Source organism: Mesoplodon bidens (genome assembly GCF_964165515.1).
Source record: "Mesoplodon bidens genome assembly, chromosome: 7".
Classification (NCBI taxonomy): Eukaryota; Metazoa; Chordata; class Mammalia; order Artiodactyla; family Ziphiidae; genus Mesoplodon; species Mesoplodon bidens.
Genome location: NC_138164.1, coordinates 103820362 through 103832786, shown reverse-complemented (window position 1 = coordinate 103832786; position 12425 = coordinate 103820362). Strand labels below are relative to the sequence as shown.

Sequence of the window (12425 nt, the reverse complement as noted above, 5' to 3'; positions counted from 1 at the left end):
TAAAGGAACTGAAATTGTCCCTGTCTGTGATCACAATTATTTTAAATAAGAAACAACCTGGAATAAATCGTAGCTGTAACTACTTTAAAATCACACTAGTTCTGCAATGAGGAGAGATACATGGCTTTTTTTTTCCCTTTCTCTAGTTTCTTTTCTTTCTTTTTCAATATATATATATTTATTTATTTTGGCTGCGCCAGGTCTTAGTTGCAGCATGTTTAGTTGTAGCATGCAGACTTAGTTGGGGCATGCACGCAGGCCCAGGGATCAAACCCGGACCCCCCTGCATTGGGAGCGTGGAGTCCTACCCACTGCACCACCAGGGAACTCCCCTCCTTTCTCCAATTTCTAAATTTCTTTTAATACTGTTACACTACTCTTATATAAATAGGAAAAAATAAATTTAAAAAAAAAGACCAAACTCATTTTGAGGCCTCTCAGTCTCACATCAACCCTGAGGCCTCCCCACCCCAGAACACAGCAGCCCCTTGAAATGCAGCCGTGGCTGTTCACTCTTCCCTTTATCTAAACAGGGCAGGGCTTCCCTGGTGGCGCAGTGCTTAAGAATCCGCCTGCCAGTGCAGGGGACACAGGTTCAAGCCCTGGTCTGGGAAGATCTCACATGCCACAGAGCAACTAAGCCCGTGCACCACAACTACTGAGGCCGTGCTCTAGAGCCCACGAGCCACAACTACTGAGCCCGTGTGCCGCAACTACTGAAGCCTGCGTGCCCAGAGCCCGTGCTCCAGAACAAGGGAAGACACCACAATGAGAAGCCCACGCACCGCAACAAAGAGAAGACCCCGCTCACCACAACTAGAGAAAGCTCGCGTGGAGCTACCAAGACCCCGTGCAGCCAAAAATAAAATTAAATTAAATTAAATTTAAAAAACGGGGAAAATACTCCCAGAAAATGCTTCAGCAAGATGACACCAAATTCAGGCCCAGCACAGTCATAAATCCGCATCTCCAATTAAAACAGTCACAACCACAAAAAGTGCCCAGGTAACCGGGCATGGAAATAAAGGGCTGATGAGTTGGGGTGATAGGATTGAGAATTATTTTTTAATTTTTCTATTGGCCATAGTCACAATGCCTGGCACAAAGTAGGCACTTGATAAATATTTGAGGCAAAAGGTTTTTGTTGTTGTTGTCGTTGTTTTGATGGGAAATGCACGCAATGCCCCACTCTCCCTGAGTACCAGGGCCCAACACCATGCACCCTTGGGGCCTCAGCATTACCACCCATCTGGGGCCATCTGGACATGGTTTCATAAATTCATAACAACCTGACTCTAGAACCAAGGTGCCAAAGTTTGAACTCTGGTTCCTCGCTTGAGTTGCTGTGTGTGACTTCAGGTTGGTTGCTTAACTTCTCTGCATCTTGGTTTTCCCTTCTGGTAAAATGAAGGCAAGAGAACCACCTCCTTAGGTGGTCATAAGGATTCACTCAGTCGAAACACATAAAGCACTTGGCACAGTGCCTGGCACATAGAAAGCATTCAATCAATGTCAAGTAATCATTAGTATTGACTGTGATTCCATTTTGCAGACAAGAAAAACCGGGCCTCAGAGAGGTTCAGTAATCTCCCAAGATCACACAGCTAGTAAGAGGCAGTGCTGGGATTCAAATTCAAGTCCAAAGGACTTCAAAATCTGTGCTCTTTTTACTAGAGCGCATGCACACACACACGTGCACACACACACATATATATATTTAGGGTTGCCATGGCAAAAGGTAAAAATATTATGAGATAATTAGAAATAATATGAGATTGAGAGGCAGTTAAATGGGATTCTAGGTGACTGTAACTTGGGGATACTACCAGCTCTGGGGACTTCCCTGGTGGCATCTTTTTGAGGCAGGCTCCCTCCCTCCAAGGCATGAGGGATGGAACAGAGAACCAGACAGGGTCCCTACCTCCTGAAGTTCATATTCCAGGGAATGGGGAAACAGAAAACAGTAAACCAGTAAGATAGTTTCTGATGGTGGTAAGGATGGAGGAAATGAAGCAGGACAGCAATAGAGGGGTCTGGACAAGACACTCGAGTTAAAGCCTGAGAAGGAACCAGAAGGATCTGGGGAAGAACACTGCAGCAAGTGTCCCCCACCCCTGCACCCCGAGGGAGAGAGGAGGGTGGGCGCCAGTGTCTGCTAAAACAGAGCCAGCATGAATGGAATCAGTGAAAAGGGGTGGGTGGACAGGGTGCAGTCAGAGAGGAAGGATGGGTCTGGTCATCCGGATCCAAGGTTTAGGGTCTTACAGGCCATCATTTGGGTCTATACCAAGTGCAGTATGAAGCCACATGGGCTTAAGCAGTGGAATAACACACCTTTGTGGGACAAGAAGAGTCTCAGTGGGACTTCCCTGGTGGCGCGGTGGTTAAGAATCCGTCTGCCAATGCAGGGGACACAGGTTCCAGCCCTGGTCCGGGAGGATCCCACATGCCGCGGAGCAACTAAGCCCGTGCACCACAACTACTGAGCCCACGTGCCACAACTACTGAAGCCCGCGTGCCTAGAGCCCGTGCTCTGCAACAAGAGAAGCCACCACAATGAGAAGCCCGTGCACCACAATGAAGAGTAGCCCCTGCTCGCCGCAACTAGAGAAAGCCCACGTGCAACAACGAAGAGCTAACACAGCCAAAAATTTAAAATGATTAATTAATTAATTTTTTTAAAAGGAGAGAGAGTCTCAGCATGAAAGTAAAAGAACCTAGCACATGGCTGGCACTCTATAAAGAAAGAAACCCTAGTTTCCTTCTCCTTGTGTCACTAACCCTATATAACCCTGGACAATCATACCCTTTCTGGCCCTCTGATTCCAAAAAAAGGTTTGGTCTCAGTGGTTCTCAACCCTGGCTACACATTAATACCACATGAAGAGTCTGGAAAAATAAAAATAAGACAATGATGCTGGGGATGGTGTGTGCCCACGCACGCAAGTGCTCAAATCCCACTGGTCAGGAGTGGGAACCTCCAATCAGTATTTTCCCTCTCTCTTTTCTTTTCCCCCAGTCAGTATCTTCTAAAAGCTCCCCAGGGGGCTTCCCTGGTGGCGCAGTGGTTAAGAGTCCGCCTGCCGATGCAGGGGACACGGGTTCGTGCCCCGGTCCGGGAGGATCCCACATGTCACGGAGCGGCTGGGCCCGTGAGCCACGGCCGCTGAGCCTGCGCGTCCGGAGCCTGTGCTCCGCAACGGGAGAGGCCACAACAGTGAGAGGCCCGCATACTGCAAAAAAACAAAAAACAACAACAACAAAAAAAAAACTAAAAGCTCCCCAGGTGCAGCCACGGTGGAGAAGAGCCACCAAAAGTGTCTTCTAAGGCCTTCTCCCGCCTCTGTGGTGTAAGTACTACCCAGGAGAGGTGTCCAAGGACAGAAAGAGCCACCTTTTGAGATAACAAGTTCCTCCCATCTAAAGATAGTCAGGCAAAAATCACTTTCTCAGAGATGAAACCTAAGAATTGGATACCCTTGAAATACCCCTTCCAAAAGAGATGTTTGTGGTTTTTTGACTTGCTGGGTGACCCTTCAGTGAGCAAATCATAGGCCTCATTGTCCCAGCTGAAACCAAAGAGAGCAAATAAAACAGCCTGTGTGCCACCCCTTGCCTTTCTGGTGGCCATGGCAGACATCACTAACTGATCCCAGCAGTCTCTCCTGCTGAGCTAGGCCACTCCAAGTGGTCTAAGAATCCCTTCCATGCAGGGCTGGAGCAGCGACTATCAATCACTTGAAAATGGACATAAACTGGAACCCATTTGTCTTCCCTAGCCTAATGTCCCTAAGGTCCTTTCTCACTCTGACATTCTTTGAGGTGATAATCCTTTTTATCTTCCTATAAGCAATGATTAACTAACTACCAAGTTGCCTGGCAATGAGCTCAGCTGGTTTGACTGGGAGATCACATGTTCTAGCCCTGAGGGCAGGTTTTGCTTTATTTTGCTTTATTCTCTCAATCTCAGTGTCTTGGTCCTCCCCAGGTGACATCTCTCCCCCCCTCCAAGTAGCTGCACCCCCAAACATTTACTGAACAGGGCCTGAGACAGACTCTATGATTAGATCAGGGCAAACCAGTCCCATTCCTGGAAAAGCTCATCAAAGCCGGTGCCCTATTGCTATTACTGATAGTTGAGACAGTAATAATGACGCCAGTTGGCATTTATGGAGCACTTTCTGTATGCCAGTCACCATGCCTGGCTGGGGCACGCTGGGGGCTCCCCATGCATTTTCTCATGGAATCTCAATCACAATCCTCTGAGGTATTTACTATCACCATTTGGTGCAAGAGAAAATTCAGGCCTTGAAAGCTACTAAATTGTTGTGGATCACAAAGCAGCAGAAAGGAGATCACGGAACAGTCCCCATCCCTGGCTCTGGGCGAGTCCCTTCACCTCTCTTTGCCTCAGTGCTAAAATGGCCATAATTAAAAGGATGAAGAGGGAGCCCAGCACAGTGTACGACAGTACAGTGGACAGCTCGGAAGAACTTGCTGCAACCTGGGTAAAAGACTAGAGCCCCTACAAAAGAGTATGTCCTAACCAGGTGTGACCAGCACTGAGAGAGGAGCCCTGTTTTGGCTTCACAAAGTGATGTGTTCCCGAACAGCTGTGTGAATACCCAGCTTTCAGAAAGCCAACCCTCCTCGCCCCGGGCAGGCACCATGGGCACCATGGCACCACCGTTTCAGTAGGTTTCCCGGGGTCTTCCTCCTGCCTCATTCCTGCCGGGCTCCCTGTCACTGGCTCTGAAGGCATTATCTCTAGGCTTATGCCCTGGGGCCTCTAAACACTCTAAAGGCTGAAAATCGCTCCAGGGAGGTGGTGGGAGGGGGAATTTACCAGTGAATCCCTTTGTAATGGGATTTCCCTTTGACCAGGTCTATCTCTTGTGTGGAACTTGGCATATCTGGCCTCACTCCTAATAAACACTAAGCCTTTCCTTCGACTTCACCGTCCCCTGCAGTAGAGCTTTTAGCACCACACATATCACATTGACACTGGCTTCCTGTCCCACCGGGCAGGGTGAGGAAAAGTGTCAGTTATTCCCATTTTGTGGAGGAGGAGGACACAGGGAGCTTGGCACGGGAGTACCTGCCACAGCATCCCTGAAGAGCACTCACTGAATAAGCAGAGGTGGAATGTGAATCCTCTTCTGAGACCTAGCAATGTGGCTACCTGTCACATCTATAAATGCGCTTGTTAGTTTAGATCTAGTGTCTCACAAGAGGAAGTCAGTGACACAATCACCTGGGAATGGAAGGACAGCTGGGCCCCCCTACTAGCTAAGACTATGTTACCCCTCAGGGACATTTGGCAGAGACATTTTTTATGGTCACAGGTTGGGGGAGGTGGGTACTGGGACCTATCAGGCAGGGGCCAGGGATGCTGCTAAACAGCCTACAGTGCACAGGATAGTCCCCCAAACAAGGAGCTATCAGGCCCCAAATGAGGTTGAGAAACCCTGCTCTAAAGGCAAAGAAGCTGTCCCCACTCACCCCAACCACACTGGGAGACAACCTCCAAGTCCAAATGCTAGATTCCAGGTGACAGCAAAGGCTAAGCGCTACATGTGTCTCTTCCAAAGGAAATCAAAAGGCTGGTCACAAACCCTGTGGTCAGACAGAGGCTGAGGGTCTGAGTCTTACCCCCACCCAACACGTGGTCCTTTTTCTTTTGCAATGTTTACTAATGTTTAATATGTGCTAAATACATACCTTATCTTATGTACTTCCTATAACAGCCCTAGAGCTGAGTCATATAATGACCACTACTTTATAGATGAGCGAAACGAGGCACAGAGAGGTTAAACAACGTGGTAAAACAAGGAATTCCCATGCAGCCTTCTTCCTCTAGAGCCCTAGCTCTTAACCACTGCACATACTGTCTCGCAGTCCCATGAACAAGCCCAGAATAAGACTATCAACCAAAGTGACTTCAAGCTATCTGATGTCCGCCCTCACAGGGATGGACTCCCAGTAGCCAGATACAATGAGGTTAAATTGGATGTTATGACTGATTTGAGAGATGCACATGTCTGAGCTATGAAAACAGTTTCAGCATCAGGTCTGAACTATAATAAGGATGCAGGATCAGAGATGGCTTCGGGTAGAGTGGTTTGCAGGAGGAGATGATCTTGAGGAATGGATTGAGGCATGAAGTCAGAAGATGGGTGCTTGATGATGAGGCCAAGATATATGTAGCAGAGCTAGGCATAGCAAACTAAGAAAGACAGGCTACCCAAGGCCTATCCCAAGGCCATGCGTATAAGACACCCACGAGCTTGGGGCTTTGAGACCTACCCCTGACCGATCTGAGACCTTTGGATTATGGCATCTCCCCCACCCAGGGGCCCCAAGCTGTACCCCCCTCCCCAGCCTCTGAGAGCTGTCACCATCAAAGACCCAGAGACACTCTCTTCTGATTCCAGAAACCTGGTCCACCCATCCCAAGCTCTGACAGCCCTCCTGAACCACCAGAAGCCCCCTCCCCCTTTCAGGACTCACCCAGAGAACCTGTCCTTCAATCCGAAGGCCCTGGGACTGCTTCCACTACCCTGTGCTTTGAACCCAGACCTCTCAGCAGGAAACATCCCCCTAGACTACACTCCAGCTTGCAGCCCTCAGCTCCCTTCGAGAGCTCAGGGGCCCTCACATCCCATTCTGGTCTTAGAAGCAAAGCAACCCACCGGACGGTTTTTGTGGACTTTGAGCCTTTTTTCTCATTTCGAAGCTCTTAACTCTCCATCCTGTATAGAGACCTACATCCCGGGAGTCTGAGGGTTGAGCACCCTCCCCCAATCTGAGGATGTATTTCATACCACCCACCACCCCAGCTCTAGCTCAGGCCCCTCCCTTCCTTGGCCCAGGCTTGGAGTTCAGCTCTTCTCTATCTCTCCCATCCCAGGCACAGGCACACCCCTTTATAGACTTAGCGCGGAGCTGATCCTCAGCCTTTCCCACTTTGGGCTCTGACACCCTAATACTCAGTCCTTGTCCCTCAATCTCAAACTCTCACCTCCTCACCCCGATCTGAGTTTCATCCCCCTGCCCAGGTCTTAGGCTCTCAATTCCTCCTACATCTGTCGCTTGCACTCAGTACCCACACTGCCACTCACTGGCTCAGGGTCCAGTGAGGAATCCACCCCTGGGATATGCCCAGCCCCCTTTCCTCTTAGGATGAGCTCTCTAGCCCTGCAAAACCCTGCAAAACAGGCGCAGACGCGAAGCACCCCCCAACCAAACTAGCAGATACCCATGGGAGATCGTGGAGGAGGTAGTCCTGGGGGTGCAAAGTAGATGGTCTGGCCTCACAACCAGGGTCACCTGACCCATTGTGCCACAGAGAGGGGAGCGGGAGGGGCTCTGAAGGGCTGGGAGCTGCTGGTCACATGCTCCTTCCCACCCATGTGACCCTTCTCCCTTGGAGATTCCTCGCTGCCACCTCTCCACCCCTGCCCCCCGTATGCCTTCTGGAAGAGGAAGGGACAAGCCCTCCCGTCCAGGGTCAGAGCCTCAGCGCCCTGCCTTCTGCATGATCCCAAAGCACAACCGGTGAGTGGGAGGGGGCCGCCTCTCCCTGACTCCCACCCCCTGGGTCAGGCAGAATGGCTGGCCTGTGCTGCCTCTGCACACAGGAAGTCACCCTCCTTCAACGCATTGCCTTGAGGCCTGCCTTCCCACCCCACCCTGGAAATCTGGATCTCCCCTGGGCAGTTTTCTATAAAGTCTGCAATCATCTCAAAAATAAAAAATAAAAAAGACAGGCTAGGCTGGAGAGTACTAGATCTAAAAGATGGGATTAGTGCTTGTTAAGTATTTCCTGCCTGAAGCAAGGATTTGATGGATTGGGATGGTCTCACCACTGGAGAAAAGACAAACAGGACCATTACTCTCCTCCAGTAAAGGCTGGCTTTGGCTGGTTGTACGTTCTCTCTCTCTTTCATGATCTCCTGCTCTAGCTTCATTAACATTATTGTCTTTTAGAGATCGTTATGATTCAAAGTGAATATAGGCCCACATCTTCAGATGTGCCAACATGTCATCTTAAATAAGAGCTCCTGTCCTGCACCCTTACAATTTCCCTTCACACGGTAGGATTTGGTGACCACTCTAGACAACAATACTCCTGGGCACTAAGGCAGAAGTTGTCTGAACGCCTGCACAGCAAGTCTCCTCGACCTTGGGCACATGGCAACTGCAGCCCCCGAGTCAGGAGGCACTGTGTTAATATGGGTGAGCTGGGAGCAAACATTTAAGCCACGATCCGGATTGGGAGCCTTACACACCTTCCCTCATTTAACCCTAATAACATGTAGTCCAGGAATTATTACCCATTTTCCAGATGATGTAACAAGTTCCAAGGCATGGCTGTAGAGAAGAACACAGATCTGGGTCCATGCTTCTACTGACACCAAAGCCCATGCCCTTTTCCATGCTTCTCTTCTTATGGGACACCCTAAAGGCATGTCACCCATGCCCAATTTCAAGCTCTATGAAATCCAAATCCATTCACAACAGGAAAGCCAAGACCCCAACAGGACGCCATTATTTCATTCATTTGATCTGGGCCAAGGCCCCAAAGTTTCAGGCAGCCTTTACCACTTATGGCTCCAGGACCTAAAATCCACAGCAAAATCACTCTTATCTTCTGTGGTTTGGGGAAGCCTTTCATTCTTGCCATGTCATGGCACTTGAGCAGCAAGTATCAATGTGCCTCCCATCCCACAGGAAGATGACCCTCCCACCTGTGAGAATGGCCCTCAAGCCTGCTGTCCTTCCAGGAGACTCACACACACCCTGGCCCACGTAGGCAATCCTCCCAGATCTCCCTGTGTCCCCAAGGAAACCCACAACTAGCTGGTTGAGGCTCTGGCACAGTGTGTGGCCATGGACCAGATTATAACTCTTTGGCCTCGGTTTCCTTCCCTGTACCTACATCATAGGATTACACGAGTTAATACATACAAAGTGCTGACAACAATTCATAATAACTATTCAACCTATGGTAGCTACTATTTTTATTATCTTCACTTATCCTAAGGCAATCATCAGAGATGTGTTCAGAGATTTAATCACAAAGTCATCTGAATAGTCTTTATTACAGCAAAAAGTTTTGGAAACAAACCAGACAACAGGATGAATGAGATAAATTAAGGCACCTCCATATAATGCAATGGGATGCAACAACTGAAAGTTAGAGAAGGGAAGAATATTTACTCTCAAGGGAAAAATGTTTGCAACATATTATCACTACTTTACAAAATGCCCCTGAGAAGAGCAGAGGAGAGTGAACTCACACCCCCAGAGGGTCTGCAGCGTACAGATTTCTTTGTTGTCTCCTGTATTTGCTGAAATTTTTCTGGATGCAACCATGTTTGTTTGTTTGTTTAAAGGAAAAAAATTTTTTTCAAAAGACTTTCTACTGAGTAACAGTGACCCTCCAGGAAGAAGCCTCATGTTTATGCTGTGACCTCCTGGGGTACCAGCATCTAACCCAATTAAAAAAAAATGAAAAATATAAATTACAAAGCATGTGTAGGAAGGAATCCTATTTTAGGAGAAAGAGATAGATAGAACTAGCATAAAAAAAGACAAAGATCACCCAACATAAAATGGTACCAGGAGTTAATTTCAGGAGAGAGATTACAGATAATTTTGCTTTTTTTTTATTTTTTTTTTTTTATTTTTGGCTGCATTGGGTCTTCCTCGCCGCGCGTGGGCTTTCTCTAGTTGCGGCGAGTGGGGCTACTCTGTTGTGGTGCACGGGTTTCTCACTGCGGTGGCTTCTCTTGTTGCAGAGCACGGGCTCTAGGCGCGCGGGCTTCAGTAGTTGTGGCACGTGGGCTCAGTACTTGTGGTTCGCGGGCTTTAGAGCGCAGGCTCAGTAGTTGTGGCGCACGGGCTTAGTTGCTGTGCGGCATGTGGGATCTTCCCCGAGCAGGGCTCGAACTTGTGTCCCCTACATTGGCAGGCGGATTCTTAACCACTGCGCCACTGGGGAAGTCCCTGCTTTCTTTTTTATTTATCTGTATTTTCAAATTTTTTATATTTAAAAAAAAGAAAAAAACAGAACTGACTCATAGGGGAATCAAATCAATCTCTGGATCAGGATCCTGCAGTCAACTGCACTAACAGCCCCCAGACAGGGATCACCATGAGTGGAATGAGGGCAGCATGGCCTGGAGGTAAAAAAAAAAAAAAAAAAAAAAAAAAAAAAAAAACCATCTAGGCCGTGAGTCTCAGTCTTCCACTGTCCACAAGATGGGTGAGGCCCTCAGAGCCTCAGCTCCCCTGAGACGTCCTAAGTTCTCACTCAAAGTAGACCACACACTGGACGGTAACTGTTAGCTCCCTAACAAACCCATTTACCAAAGAATGCAGAGCATGGCCAATAGCCTGTCCCACTGAGGTGGTCCCCCAGAATTATCCAGAAGGGTAACTACTTAAAGTCAGGCCTCCTCAGTTGCCAGTCAACCCCCTCTCTTCCTAAGGGCCTTCCTGGACCAGCCACTGCATAATGATTTTCAGTCATATATGGGAGCACTGATGATGCACATTTGGGGACTTTATACTAGTTTTCCACTGTCCCTGGAAACAGAAACCACCTGCATGTCCACCCCCACCCCTCACCTTCCATCACTCCATTCCCTATAATAATGGCTTCCAGGTTTTTTGGCAATGATTGAAGCCATGATTAATTCAATTTATATGCAATTCAGTACATACACACACACACACACACACACACATATATATAACTGAAACAAGTTTCATAAAAGAATACTTACCCTTCCTACATACAGTAGATGCCAATATTTTCTCTTCTATCATTTTTTAACAGATAGAATATATTCTATCTATTAAAATCACTAAACTGATTTTATGACCCATGGTTTTAAATATACTGCTTTACAACATGCAAGTCTATGTTTTGGTTTTCTAAACCACACTTTAAGAGAACATTTTCTGGGACATATTAGGTAGACCCATATACAACTACTGGTATCAAAGGACCAAAAACAGTAATTTCATATGGTTCAACCTAATAATTATGTATGAACCAAACTAGGGGACTCAACTGCCCCATTTGCCTCTTGAAAGCTAATTCTAAATTTGACTAATGTTAAAAACTGGGCTACACAATGAATGTACATTATTATTGTGCGAAAGACAGATGGCACCTGAAATGGACTGGACAAGTCACTGAGAGACAGTCTGAGCCACACCTTAAATGGGAATAACAATGGCAAACTCACAGGGATGCTATGAGAACTGAATGAGTTCATATATGTTGAAGGCCTTGCAAACTATAAGGTAAAATTAATATTCTTGTTTTTGTAAGTAGTAAAGTATGCCAGTGTCTTGGCAAAACAAGACCACAAGTGTGGTCCATGCTTAGTGGGGAAGGAATAACCGCCATGACACAAGGACATGAAAACGTGGTAGCCCCTCAGCCAGTAGCAGGAAATGCAGCATCACCTCGCTGCCATGGAAACAGGGTGGCATGGTCCACACAGACTCCCTCAACTTCCCATCTTCTGCAATTAGAGCCAAGGATTATGTCTTGAAACTTTCAGTTGGTGGCATAAAATAAGTCCTCTTGAAAATAAGTCCTCTTGAAAAGTCCTACAGAAAATGTCCCCAGAGATAGGAGGTGGCCACAGCCAGAGCTGGCCAGGTCACAAGAGAAAGAGAGACACTCAAGGAGGACCCTGTTGCTTTAAAGGACATGGTCAATATTCCTGTGCTCTTTTGGGGCAAAGACCACACTGGCCATTCTTCAGTCATATCTTGTGTTCATTTGACCTATATTAATTCAATTATATTAACTTGTCAAAAGAGAAATATAATTTCAATTATGCTAGCCGAGAAGCCTACACTGCTTCACATTATACATTTTACTATATACATATAAACACATGTATATATGTATGTATGTATACTATCCATTGTGGGTTTAATCTCTTAAATCCAATTTTTAAATTTTTGTAACACAATGTTTACAATTCATAATTATGGCCTTTTGCCCTAACTTTAAAAACCTAATTCTTGAGAAAATGAAGTAATGTTCTTAAATTTCTATATCCATTTATAAGGAACTTTAATATACTGTGATCCCATTTAACTTATCCAACTACCCTGTGTGAAAGGTACCACTGCTATTATTAGCATTTTAGAAACGTGAACGCCAAGGATCAGAAAGGTTAAGGCATCTGCCCAAAGCACACAGCTAGTTAGATGGTGGAGCTAGGATTACAACTTGGCAGGCTGGCTCTCAGGTCTATATTCTCTTCATGACCCAGGGGTCTTATTTATCTCTGAGTTCCTAAGGACAAGGGCTGCATCTAAAATAATTGGAAAACATATGTAATTGAAACACAAATTAGAGACAAAGGACTAACTTCCTCAGTTTCTAAAGC

General features: G+C 46.9%; 1 protein-coding gene across 2 annotated transcripts in view; it reads right to left on the bottom strand.

Moving 5' to 3' along the window:
* Nucleotides 1-12425, bottom strand: part of PTPRJ (protein tyrosine phosphatase receptor type J) — a 175381-nt gene that overhangs the window by 155232 nt on the left and 7724 nt on the right. The window lies entirely within an intron of this gene.